This window comes from Pongo abelii, chromosome 8, assembly GCF_028885655.2.
Source record: "Pongo abelii isolate AG06213 chromosome 8, NHGRI_mPonAbe1-v2.0_pri, whole genome shotgun sequence".
NCBI lineage: Eukaryota > Metazoa > Chordata > Mammalia > Primates > Hominidae > Pongo > Pongo abelii.
Window position 1 is genome coordinate 72,706,325 of NC_071993.2, and position 13,657 is coordinate 72,719,981.

Below are 13,657 nucleotides of genomic sequence, written 5' to 3' on the forward strand. Positions count from 1 at the left end.
AACAAACAAACAAACAGGCAGCGCATGTGCCTGGGAGTGGCAGCAGGCAGGAGCTGTTCTCTAGCTGAACTGTGTGTGGGAGGTCAGAAACCCCAGACTGTTTCCTTGGCCTGGCACCATCTGAGCCCAAGTAGACCAGACACAGAAAGTCAACGTTCAGAGAGCCTGGAGCCCTTGGAGCCCCGCATTCTACCGGCTCAGAGAGGGGAAGTGACTAATGCAACACCACACAGCAAATTAACAGCCAAGCTGGACCAGAGCCCAGTTGCTCATTCAGGACTGAGGAGGGAGAGGGGGCCCAGAAGGACAGCACAGCCATGGCAGGGTTGTGGGTGAAGGCTTGGGCTCTGTGATTCCCATGCCTGGGATGGAAATTCCTGCTATCCATCTCAGCCGGGTCCACTTCCGGTCAGCCCTGTTGCCCAGGGTGGAGACCTCAGAGGGAGGCTGCTGTGGTCTGGTAGGGAAGGCCTTGTAAACCCCCACCGCTGGCTTTTGTCCGCAGGCCTGGGACCCCCAGGCTTACCACCAGGGGTGGGCATCTGTAGCCATGCAGGGCTGTGTGTCTCCACGGCTGACTGGCTCAGGACTGGGAGGGGAGAAGGAGTCAGGCGGGAGGTGAGGACAGAGAAACGCCCCACGCTGGGCACATTTATCATCAGCAATCACAGTCTTTCTCTAGCCCCTGGACACCGGCTAATTCTCCCCAGACTTGACCTCCCACTGCATGGAAAATCTCTCCCATTCACTGTGTGGCTGATGTGCTCAGTGGGGAGTGGGGAGAGTTGGGGGAGAGGAGCCCATTTATTATTATGTTTTAAAAACACACAACCTCACACGGAAGGACCCCTCCCTGGATACAAAGCCCTTCCTCCATCTGGCCCTGGCTCCTTGTGGCTGTGGGGTTCAGGCAGGGGCCCCCTCGGAGGCAGTCACAATGGCCGTTACCGATGACAAATGGGGGCTGGCGGGCTCGGGGGACACCGAGTCATTCCTAACAAAGGTGGCTCCTCACGCAGCCCTTTTCCCACACCCTCTGCACCCATCTGTGCCCTGACATCACTTCCTCTGCTGTCACAGGAAGCGGCTTCGCCAAGGTGACCAGCTGGGGCAGGGGCCTGCATCCTGAAGCGGGTGTCCATCTGCTCCTGTGAAACGTCTCCCTTGAAGGACCGTGGGGCAGGTGAAGAAGTGGATGGGAGGCTGGGGTCGAGGCCCCAGGGCAGGTGCAGTGCTGGGATGAGCCCGGGCCTGGCTATGGGGGCCACACTGCTTACAGAGCTGGAAAGGGCACTAGAGTCACTGGGTCACTGGCCACCCTGACTCCCACCCCCAAGGCCCTCCCTCCAGATCCTTCCTCTGGCTTTGGGTTCCTTTGGCTCAGTCTTGGAGCTAATTTTTGGTTCCTTTTCCAAGTTTCAGGTCTGATGGGGTCACTGTGATGGAGGCCTGGGCCCTGAGGAGGGGATATTTTGTTTCCCCTTCTTTTCCCAGACAAGGAGCTCAAAGCCCTCTCATCCATGCTCCTGCAGATAATAAGCATACTCCAGCACCTGACACTTGAAATCCTGTGTGTTCCAACGAAACAGTGCACATTATTGTCAACACAATGACCCTGCGAAGCTGTTCCATTTTACAGATGCGAAAATGAGGCAGAGGAGTGAAAGGGCGTGTTCGAGGTCACAGCCACCAAAACCCAGCAGGGGCAGCTATTGTTCTGTCCTCTCAGGAGCTCGCTAGCTTGCTGGAGGGGACGGGGTCTCAGCTTCCTGACTCCAGCACTTGGCTTCCCTTGCTCTGTGGACCTGCCCCTCCCAAACTGAGATCCAGGGTTAAGGCCTGGGGCCAGCCTGGCCCCCAACTCAGTGACAGGTGGCGAGCCCCCTCAGACACACACGCTCACACCAACTGGCCCACACATGCCCAGCCAGGTTACATCCACAGCTGTCTCCGGGGACACCCTGAGAGCCCCATCCAGGCTGGGACTGCAGCGCCTTTCTCAGGGTGGGCCTATGTTAATGCTGCTGTCCCCCTAAGGCAATGGCAGGCTCCCCACCTGTGACTCAGACCTGCTATTTTATAGGTCACCTCTCCCTGACCCAGGGTTGGCATGGGGTGAGTTTGAGCTGCCATCTGAGACTCCGCCAAGCACCCAGTTGTTCGGGTCCCATCTGGGGAGGGTGCCTGGTGACTCCCTTTCCTTTACTCCACTTCCAGTCCATGCTGCTGGAGGGACCTGGTGCTGCCAGATGAACCTGAAAGATGTGCCTCACACTGCACGACCGCCCCCACCACCCGCTGCAGTCTCCAAGCCCAGGTCTTCCACCTGGACCCTTCCTGTCTCTGGGCTCCCTACCTTTCCTTTTGCCCCTAAAATCCACTTTCCTCTTAACACCAGAGTGATCTCATAAGAGAGAAACCCTGCCCTCTAGTGGTGTACAGCCTCCTGCGGCTTCTCTGTGCCCCTGGAGAAAGTCCTAAGCTACCCAGAACCCTCCAACTTCATGGACTCACCAATCTTCCCTCCCTCCCTCCCTGCCTCCCACCCTCCCTTCCTTCCTCCCTCCCTCCCTTCCTTCTGCAGAGTCTCACTCTGTCACCCAGGCTGGAGTGCAGCAGCATGATCTCAGCTCACTGCAACCTCCGCCTCCCAGGTTCTCCTGCTTCAGCCTCCCAAGTATCTGAGATTACAGGCACATACCACCACACCCAGCTAATTTTTGTGTTTTTAGTAGAGATGGGGTTTCACCATGTTGCCCAGGCTGGTCTCGAACTCCTGACCTCAGGTGATCCACCTGCCTCGGCTTCCCAAAGTGCTGGGATTAAAGGCGTGAGCCACTGCGCCCGGCCAACTCACCTATCTTTCACTGTGCTCCAAGCCCCACCAGGCGTGTTTCCCCGAGACATGCCTTGCTTGTTCCAGCCTCAGCGCCTCTGCTGGTCTCTTCTTTTGGAGTGCCTCCCCCAACCCCTCCCACACACACATATTCTCTTGGCTGACTCTTTGTCATTGAGATCCCGACTCAAATGCCACCTCTCCAGTGAGGCCTTCCCTGACCACCCAGTGAAAATGCACCATCCTCTTTCCTCCCCGTGCTATCTCCCCAATGCCTTTTTTTCTCTTGGCAGGCTCGCCTCCCTCTGGAATGACCTTCTTTGTGTATGTGTTTGTTAGCTTGCTGTCTGTTTCTGGACAGAAAGGAACTTGCCTTTCTGGAAGGCAAGTTCCTCGAGGGCCTGGGAATCTTGTTTGCGGTGTAGATGGGCCCACTGGGGACACAGGACAAGCACTGGGGTGGCAAGTGGAGGGGGAGGGAGCAGTCAGAGGGGGTTTGGGCAGCAGGAGCGGGTAGGAGGGCTGACCTGGGCTACAGGAGCCCATCCCTTCGGAAATTCCATGCTGCAGGACTCCACTAACTGATGGAACTTCACAGACCATCTAATCACTGCCCTCAAGGATAGAGACCAGAGAGGGTGTGGTCTGGCTTCAGATCACACAGCACCTGAGCAGCAGAGCCAGAAAGAGAAACTGCGCACCAGACTCCCAGGAAAGGAGAAGTTGGGGGGGGGGGGTGGACTTCATTTTTCTAAACTCCTTTTTTTTAATTGAAAACAGATTTTTGGGTTTATTCTGATTACAAAGGTAGTAGCCTCATTGTAAACAATCTAGAAAAAAAATAAAGATGAAAATAAAAGCCGCCCCATTCCCACCCCAGCTGAGTTACACTGGATGTTGATCCTCTCTGACTTTTTTAGATACATGAATATTTAGTTACCTAAATCTGGTCTCACCATGTAAGTTGCATATCCTGTGCTTTCCCTTAAAGGCTGTTGACTGAGGACTTTTGAATCATAAGCAGAACACGCCGGGCATCTCTCTCCATCTCCCCCTCCAGCCCCAGCATGGTCACACGTGCCAGACGGGTGAGGGCCAGCTGGGCTGCCTGCTCCTGCCACGCGTTTCAGGTTGCTGGAGGAGCTGAAGGACGCAGAGCTGGCACGGGGAGTGAGCCTGGCAATGCCGTCAAGTTGGCTGTGTGTTTGGGTTCTGGGCAGGAAGATGCCCAGTGTCCTGTCACTTTCTCCCAGAAAAGCCCAAAACGCCTTGGTACAGTCTTGGGTCTGGGGGCTGCCCGGACAAGGCCAGACAGGACAGTGCTTACATCCCCATGCCGCCCTGAAAGCCCAGGGTTAAGGCTGTTCTTAGAGCACCCAGGGCACAAAAATTTCCCTGTCTCCCTCAGCGCCACGCTCTAGAACCAAACAACCCTTCCTTGCAAAGGGGAGGCAACTGCCAAACACATTTCCAAGTGGAAAAACTGCTGCAGTCCTTGCCTGCTGCCTGCTGTCAGCACCACCACCAGGAGGCAGCTCAGACCCTGGGCTATGGGGCCCTCAAAACTGCGTCCAAGCCCTTCACCTCCAGTCGGGGACCCTTCACCTCCAGCTGGGGACCCTTCCCCTCCAGCTGGGGACCCTGAGGCCAGAGAGGGGCAATGACTTGTGCAAGGGCAAACAAACAGTCTGTGGCTGCAGCGTCACTCCTATCTTGGCATCACACTGGCATAAAGGAAGTCACAGAAGGGCCAGAGAAAAACGGGTGGCCAGACTCTGGCCTTTGCCGATCTGTGAAATGGGCATGAGAAGGGGAGGGCAAATGGGTGAGATAAGCAGAGGTAGAGATGGTGCCACGAGGAGAGGGAGAAAGAGCCCCTGAGAGCGCCTGGCAGTAGGGGGTGAATAGAAGGGGTCCTTGGAACTGGGTAGGGGCTTCCCCTTGGATTTTTCTGAATGTGGAAGCCACTTGGATTCCTGCTCAGTCCCCAGGGGTGAGGGAGGAAGGCAGCCATCTCTGGCCTCCATTCCCAAGGCAAGACTGGGGCTCAGATTCCATGGGCCCCAGGGAGAGCAGGCCTTGTAGACTCAGAGTCCCGGGAACATCCTGGGGACCTCAGAGGGGTAGTAATTTGCCTCAGGTCACACAGCAGCTAGGAGGCCAAGCCAGGACTGGAATGTGGGCATCCTGGCATGTAGGCCATGGTTCCTGTGTTTGCCTCTCTGGTCCCAGTGCTGGGAAAGACCCCGGCCCTGGGTTTGGGTGAGCAGCTGAGTTGTCAGCTGGTGAGATATGGGGAGACAGGTGGCACTGGCCAAGGGGAAGGCCTGTGTGGCTGCACAGATGCACTTCGAGGGAGGCAGATGGTGAGCAAGCACTCACTCCCATTCATTCATTCATTCACTCATTCATCAAACACTTCCTGGGGGCCTCCTCTTGACCATGCCTGTGGTGAGGCTCAGAGAGCAATAACCAAGCTTCAGTTCCACCAGTGGGAAGCTCACAGCAAAGTTTCAAGGTTAAGAACCCAGACATGGAGACTTCTTAGACCAGCGCCCAGTCTGCATCCAGCCTACCCCCATAGCCATGTAATGGTCCCTTTGCCTGCCCACCCACCATCAGTGCAGAAATCAATCCATAGCTCTTTCAGTAGCTGTCTCCTCCTCGGCCAAGGAACCAGCTGACTCTCTCTAGGAAGCAGGCTTTAACTACTTCCAATTTGATGACTATAGGGATTTTTCAATCTCCAGGCTCTTATAATCCCATGCGTTTCTTGAGGCGAAATGCGTTGGTGCTGTCAGTGACTCACGAGACAACCCCGGGGCGGCCACTTCCCTCTGGGCCTCAATTTTCCTTTCCGAGAAATGGGACCACTTTTACTTGCTTTGACTGACAGGGCTGTTGGAAACACCAAAGTCAGAAGTACAAAAATATTTTGCCAGCTGGGCAGCCCTATGCACTAGCTAATTTCTATTACAAGAGTCCCCGTATCTGTGGGGGATACGTTCCAAGACTCCCCGTGGATGCGTGAAAACTTGAATAGTACCAAGCTGTAGATAGACTATTTTTTTTTTCGATCTGATAATGGAGACAGCCACTGAATGACTAAGGGATGGGTGGTGTATACGGTGTGGACACCCTGGACAAAGGGATGGTTCACATCCTGGGCAGGATGGAGTGAGATAGTGGGAGATTCCATCATGCTACTCAGAATTGCACACAATTTAAAACATGTGAACTGCTGATTTCTGGAATGTTCTATTTAATATTTTGGTGTCGCAGTTGGCCATGGGTAACTGAAACTGTGGACAGGGAGACCTCGAGTAAGGGGGGCTATTGTACTCCATTCTCAGGAAGAAACAGTGAGTGGACCTTTCAGGCTGCCAGGGCCTCGGCGAGCCCCACACCTCGCCTCCACCCCTGCCCCAGCCTCCCAGCTGCTGCCTTGGCCCACTCTGTGATGACACAGAGCTGCAAAAGGCTGATGCAAGCTAGAAGGAGGGAATGAAACAGACTCGTGTGGGGCAGATGGAGTGCCATCTCCAGCCCCGAGGGACGCCTGTCCCTGCTCCCGCCTGCTTGTTTGCAGCTGCTGATGTAATTGCCGGGCCGCCTTGGCTCAGGGCTCGGCCTGCTCCCCGTGTCCTCTGAGTGAGCAGCAGAGGAAGGGTGCAAGGGCCAGAGGGCAGGCATCCAGCTGAGGACACCATGAGAGGGCTCCTCCAGGAGGGGCACCAGGATGCGGGGAGGGTGAAGGGAAGCAAAAAGCCCGAAACCTGCAGGAGGTTAGCCAAGGAGAAGGCGCTCTGGAGTGCGTGGGACCTGCTTCAATCCCATCCTTCCCCCATTCGCTGGGGGAACCACTCCCTGCCTCTGAGCCTGGTTCCCCTCACAGCTGCAGGATCTCATGAAATGAGCCTGGTACATGTCAGGCACTAAGTTTGTCAGTTCCCTTCTAGGGATTTCTTGAGGGGGGGATAAGGAAGTATGAGGTAGGGGTGAAAAAAGAAAGGATACAAGCACGGCCCAGTGACAGGAAATACCAGAACACTTTTGGGCCACCCGTTCAGTGGGTGACTCTGGGCCCTAGTCTTAGCTCTTGGGACCTCGGTTTGTTTCTCTGTAGAATAGGTGCACCATCACCGTTCCCACCTCACAGAGATAGCTAGAGGCCAGAGGTGTGAAAGAAAGTGTGGCATCACACTAAGGCATGTGGCCAGCATGGGGGACCTGGGGACAGCCAGCAGTCGGGGTGGGGTGCCTCACCAAGAGCCTGGGGCTCCCAGAGGCTGGGCAGGCCCTTACCAAGCAGTGGAAGCACAGGGAAGGTGGGGCCCGTCCACTGTGCTTGCTGCCCGGCTGGCCCAGAGCCTCTCCTTAGGGAGGAAGAGGAGCGCACGGCTCCCCTGAGGCCTCCAATTGCCACTGAAAACACACGGGTGGAGGGGAAGAGAGCAAAGACTTGTTCCTGGAAGCTGCCAGGCCACAGCATGCAGCTGAGGCCCCTATGAGCCCAGGGTCTGGGGATCGCCACATCACCAGACTGTCATTCTCAGAGCTAGTTTCCCTGAGAAAGCGGCAGAGAAAAGTTCTTAGTTCACGCGTCTCTTTGGTTGGCATCATAAGCTCAGGGAAGACAGGGAGCCCCTGCTAGACAGGGCAGGCCAGGTGGGGAGGAAATGTCCATCCCAGACACCCCTGATGCCCTCACCCTGCAAGGGTTACCTTTGTTACCCGGGCCCCCAGTCCCGCCAGGTTGCCCTAGAGGGGAAGCTTCAGCCCAGCTGGGATTAAACGGCTTCCCTGGCCACAAAGATCCACCTTTCCCTTTAGTACCTCTTCAGCGCTAGCAGGTAATTCAGGTAATGAGTTAACAGCTACCATTTACAGTGCTAACTAGCTCTCAGGTTCTGCGCCAAGTACTTGGAATAATTATCTAACTGAACCCTCCCAACAACTCTTTCTGGTAGGTATTCTTATCATTAGCCCCAGTTTGCAGGCACAGGGAGATTAAGTTACTTGCCTAATGTCACAGAGCAGGGTTGTCAGCATTTGAATCTGGGTCTCTTTGACTCTAAGCCCATAATCTTTTTTTTTTTTTTTTTAAATAGAGACAGGGGTCTCAGTATGTTGCCTAGGCTGGTCTCAAACTCCTGGGCTCCAGCAATCCTCCCATTTCGGCTTCCCAAAATGCTGGGATTACAGGTATGAGCCATGGCGCTCAGCCAAGCCCATCCTCTTTAACCTTGGTGCCAGTGGTACTCAAACCACGGCCTGCACCAGGACCACCTGGAGTGCTTGCTAAAACCCAGGCTCCTGCCCCCAGGTTCTGATTCAGTCAGTGTGGGGTGGGCAAGAGAATGTACATTTCTAAGAAATGTCTAGGTGCTGCTGCCAGTCCACACACGGCTCTATGCTCTCTTGCCTCCCAACAGAAATATCAAACGCTTAGTGCACATAATGGTGCTTAACATATGTCAGCTTCCTTTTCCTTAACACTTCTATGATTCAGCTGGAGACTTTTCAAAAGGAGCTGAAGGAATTACACAGCAGCATGGTGCCAGGCTTTAGCTATCTGAGCCAGAATCAGGACCTGTTGTGTGGCAATAACAGTAAATGATGGCCATCACCTGTGGTCCTGCAAATTCGCCTCTCTGGGCCTCCATTTCCTTCTCTGCAGAATGGGGTAATAGTATTTCTAGCATGGATTAGACACGTTAATACACGCAATGAGCTTAGGAGTGCTGGGCATGTTAAAAAGACTTAATGAATAAAAGCGGCATTCTTGTTTTTTTTATTATTATTGCTAATACCTATATCTTCTACATTATTTCATTTAATTGTTGCAGCAATCCTATGAGGTTGGTATCAATAGCCATCTCTATTGTTTATCTAAAGTGCAAAGTCAGACAGTTACTAAGTGGCAGAGGAAAGATTCTAAGCCAGGTTTGCCACCCCACGGGCAGGAACTGTCCACCATTAGCAAATAGGGATGCCCACTCTGACTGCTTCCTCTGGAAAGGATAAAGAGTTATTTTCTTATATTTCCAGCAATTCCTTCTAGTTCAACATTCCCCATTCCCTGGCACCCATTTAGCTCAGAGTACATCAATATCACTGGCGAAGGAAGAATGTCTCAAATGGGGCAACCAGAAGCTGTGTCAGCCACCAATGCTTGGTGACCTTGGGCAGCTAGACTCCCTCCCTGTCTGTCCGTTTGTCCCCTGGTACCTTAATGGGCACCCCTGTGGCTCAAGGACTGGCTTGGTGTTGGCTAGCCCAGCCCCTGGGAGAGGGGATGGTCATTTGCTTCTCCTGAGAAGCCCTGCCCCCAAGTCCTCTGGGATTCCAAGTTCAAAACAATAGAGACTTCAGGTTGCCCTTGATGTAAAGGTTTAGTAGGTGGCTAATTTTAGCTGAGAAATACTCGGCATTTTCCCAGCCGCCGTCACTGCCGCACTCCGTGTTGGACAAATGGCCTTGGTTTTCCTCTCTGATTGTTCTCAGCTGGGGGCTGGGGGCTGACTCTAGCTCAGGACAATTCTCTTTGTGTCTGCTTCCGGGTGGCTCTTAATAACTCAGAGAAGGGGATGGGATGTCTGGAGCTCTCAGCTCGAGCTCTCTGGCCCCCTCCCCCATGCCCTGGATGCCTTTCAGTCATCAGGGGCATCCCGAAAAGTGGCATTTGAACAGAACTTGCTGGACTCCTCAAATCCTCAGGCTTGGGGAGGGAGGGCTTGTGGCCTGAAGGGGCCTCCCTTTGGACAGATGAGGAAACTGAGGCCCACAGAGGGTGTGACTAGCCTGAGGCCACACAGTTCTCTGGCAGAGCTGGGCCTGAGCACAAAGTCTACAGACTTAGTCCAGTGCTCTTTGTATGACATGCAGGAGAAACCCCACTGCCTCCACCCCAGTGTGGGCACCCCTCAGAACATAGGATGCCCAGGCTGCAAGCCTCCGTGGAGACACCCGGAATGCTGCCTTCTCACCCCTACCTGGCTAAACCCTGTTCCTTCTCCAGGTCTCACCTTAAAGGTCACTTCCCCAGAGAGCCCTGACTGCACCACTCCCACCTAAACCAGGGCCCTGGCCCTTCGTCTGGCATTTCTTTTCCTTATTGCCCTCATTACCTTTTCAAGTTATATACTTATTTGTGTATTTCCTTTAATGTCTGTGCCCCCATTGACTCTGTGGTCCCAGGGCAGAGGCTCAGTGACAGCCACACATTTAACCTGCGTGGGCAGCCAACAATCTGACAGGGTTCTGGGGGAGGGTCCTGGAGCCCTGCTGTGCCAAGTGAGGCCCAGGGGGTTCAGGGGAGTGACTGGGGTGACTAGAGGGTAATCAAGGCTCATGATGGTGGCCATTTGCCATCAGTGTGGACTTCTTCAGATATTTCCAGCAGCAAGATGGCTTTACTGTGCTTTCTCCTTGAATATCATTTCTGGCTGGATGGCACCTGTTTACCCACTGCTGTAACCCAGTGCCAGCCTGGCACACAGTAGATGCTTAAGAAATCCTTCGTGCATGAATGAATGAGTCTCCTGGGCGGGCTCCTCTGGGTCCTGTTCTCCCCAAGGAAGTGGCCTGGATTCGATCTATGCCCCATCCCTCCCAACGATGACTCTGAAAGCAAGAGAAATGAGGAGCCCAGGACAGCCGCCCCACAATCCCGGCCCTGCCCCATCCCCCCAGCCAGCTCAGAGTCCGTCTCTGCCTCCACTGTGGTCTCCCTCCCCCAGCCCACTCCAGCCCGGCCCCAGTATGCTATAATTAGAGTCCTCCTTCCAGGCTCCGGTAATGAGGGGGTGGCGGGTGCCAGCCGTAATTACAGCCTGGTTAGAACGAACAGGAGCCACCTCCAAGCCAAATTACAAAGTCTACAGCCGGACTCCCTCCTTCCCCACTCCCTTTTTATGGGGCTGGTTAAAGGAAGGGACCGGGAGTTTATGGAGAAGCCAGCTCAGGCTGGGGCTGCGGTCTTGGGAGAGTTGAGAGCGAACAGTCTGGACCTGTGTTGCTTTGAAACTATCTTCCCACCTCCCCGCTACCCCATCCCACCCCCGTCCAAATTCCCATCCAAAGCCAAGGTCAGAATAGGCAAAGAAGTCAACTGAGGCCTGTCTTGTAACCCTTCCCGTCAGAGGCCCCATCTAAGGGCTGGGTGTTCTGTGCCAGGCCTGGGGTCACAGGCTTTCCGTAGTTGTATTCAATGGGCACAGCAACCCTGTGGACAGGTACCATTACCCCTATTTTACTAACCAAGGTTCAGTGCTTAAAATAACTTGCCCCCAGTCACACAGCCAGTAAGAGGCAGATGCAGGGCTCCAGCCAGGCCTGCACAGGGCAAGACTCTAGAGTGTGGGTACACTCCATCTTGCACCCCTCACTGCACTGGGCACAAGGAGGGGCACAAGGAAGGACTCGGTTAATACTAAGAATGATGTGTTTTGCAGGCTGAGGCAGGTCAGAGGTCCAGCTGAGTCCTTCTCTCCCTTTGAAAGATGAAGAAATTGAGGCTCAGATTTCCACTGATGTCTCAGGGAAGGATGTCCTTTGGGGAAGTCAGGGCCAGCATTTGGGAGGTCTTTTGCATGCCAGCCTGGGCTTTGTCAGCCTCAGAATCTCAGGATATTAGAGTGTGCAAGGGCTATAGAGTCAATCTAGTCTAGGGGCAAATGCACGGCCACCTGGCCAATCCTGAGGCTGCGGCAAGCATCACTAATAAATTGTGGCACATCTGGACAAGGCCTCCTTCTCAGCACAGGACTATACTCAGCCACAACCAATCAAGTGATGAAGATATTCCACCCCCTCCCCATCTGATTAATCCCTATTCACCCTCACTTAACCCAAGGGAAAAACAGGGTCCAGAGAGTTGGGGTGACTTGCCTAAAGAACTGAGGGGCCCTTATTCCATAAGGACAGCCTCTAGGTACTGCCAGCTTGCCACCCTCGGTGCAGCCGTGTCAATTATGGGCTTCCCGAATGGAAAGATTTGGACTCAAGGTTCCATCCTCTCTCCATTCCCATGCTGTCCCCTAATAGCGAACCAGTCGGCTGCTCTGCTGCCCTCACCAGAAGGTGGCTTTTGTAAGGGCTGCGGGGGAGCAGGCTTGCTCAGCAGCGGAGGTGTCCCAGCGCAACAGCAGCAACCTCTCCGCAGGGCTCCCAGCTGCCTGCCCGCCCCTTCCTGGGCCTCTTGGCTGGGCTTTCCTCCCAGCCTGAAAACCTGGCTCCAGCCACCCACTGCCCACTCACCACAATTGGCCTGCAGTGACTCAGTCTCCTTGCTACCTCCTCCTCCCGTCTTCTGGCCCTGGCGTCCCCCAGCTCTTAGGAGCCTCTTCAATAGTGCCTTTGATCCTGGCTGCCGAAGCTCTTTAATGAGGACGGCCTGCTGCCTTCAGCAATGGGATGGCAGAGAGCAGCTTCTGGGAGTACAGTGACGATAACAGGGTGAACATAGCCCTGATGCCCCCCAGCCTCCCCGAGATGACCAAAGGCCCTGAGCCCAGAGGCCCTGCAGGGAAGACAGGAAAGCTGCTGAGATTTTTTGGGAGGTGCCTGCCTCATCCAGCAGTGCTGGGCCTGGACCGGAGGGCATTTTCAGAAGGGCACTTTAATTAGGAAACAAGGCAGCCAGCCAGCGGGACTATGGGCCACACCCGGTGCCATTAGAGGCCTCCGTGCTCCCGGGCCCAGCCTGCCTCTCTTGCCTCCACCCACTCCACCTCCTCCCTAGGGTTGTGGGGAAAGGCGGTCCCCGAGCACCCCTGCTTGCCTCCCCTATCCTGAGGCCCCTGGCAAGGAATGGAATGCCGGATTTCTCAGGTGTGGTTTCTCAAGCTGAGTTTTGGATCTCAGGCTGGAGACAGCTGGCACAAGCAGAGAAGCCACCCCCTGGGCAGTGGCCACCCCCATGCTGGGCCACAGGAAGGAGAGGGCATCAGTGCCTCTGCTCCTGATGCTTCATGCCCCCCTACCTCTCTCCACCAGGAGCTACCGTGATGAAGCTCCTGCCTGGCAGTTGGCTTGTTTGTCCCCTAGAGGCTCCAGCTCAAGCCCAAACTGTGCTGTTCCAGGCACTGTCCCCAGCAGGCAGTGTTCCCACAGCCACGATGGGCAGACTCCAAGCTGCCCCTATCCAGTCCCCTCGGCTATCTACCCCAAACTCAGGAGGTGGGCGGAATGCACCCTTGAGACCCTCAGCAAGTTGGGCAGGGACCCATGCCCACTGGCCTGGCTGAGCCTGGCTATGGCTGAGCTACCGAGCTCCACACTCCCTCCCTGTGGGGCCTGGGTAAGTCACGGGTCTATATTTCCTCCTCTATAAAATGGGACAATCCACAGGAATCTCCCAGGCCTGTCGTTATTGTAAACACAGTCACGTATGTGAATGTACCAAGCACAGGGCCTGACTGCAGTGTTCAGTAAACTCACGCTGACCTTGTGTAGGCTGAAGTCCTCCCCACAGACTAACTGGCTGTGTGACTGGGCTAGCCACTTTGCCTCTCTGAGCCTCGGTTTCTTAGTCTTTGAATGGGTGAACAGAAGACATTCTCTTATGGATGCAGAAGTGCTTCATAAACTATGAAGGGCTGCCCAAGTCCAAGACTAGTCATTATCATTTTTCTCTTTTCCTTTTTTTTTTTTTTTTTTGAGATGCAGTCTCGCTATATCACCCAGGCTGTAGGGCAGTGGCACAATATCGGCTCACTACAACCTCTGCCTCCCAGGTTCAAACAATTCTCCTGCCTCAGCCTCCTGAGTAGCTGGAATTACAGGCATGCACCACCACGCCCGGCTAGTTTTTGTATT

At 54.7% G+C, this 13,657-nt stretch overlaps 1 protein-coding gene across 2 annotated transcripts in view; it reads right to left on the minus strand.

The window, feature by feature from the left end:
• UNC5B (unc-5 netrin receptor B) overlaps nucleotides 1-13,657 on the minus strand; it is a 90,139-nt gene that overhangs the window by 30,063 nt on the left and 46,419 nt on the right. The window lies entirely within an intron of this gene.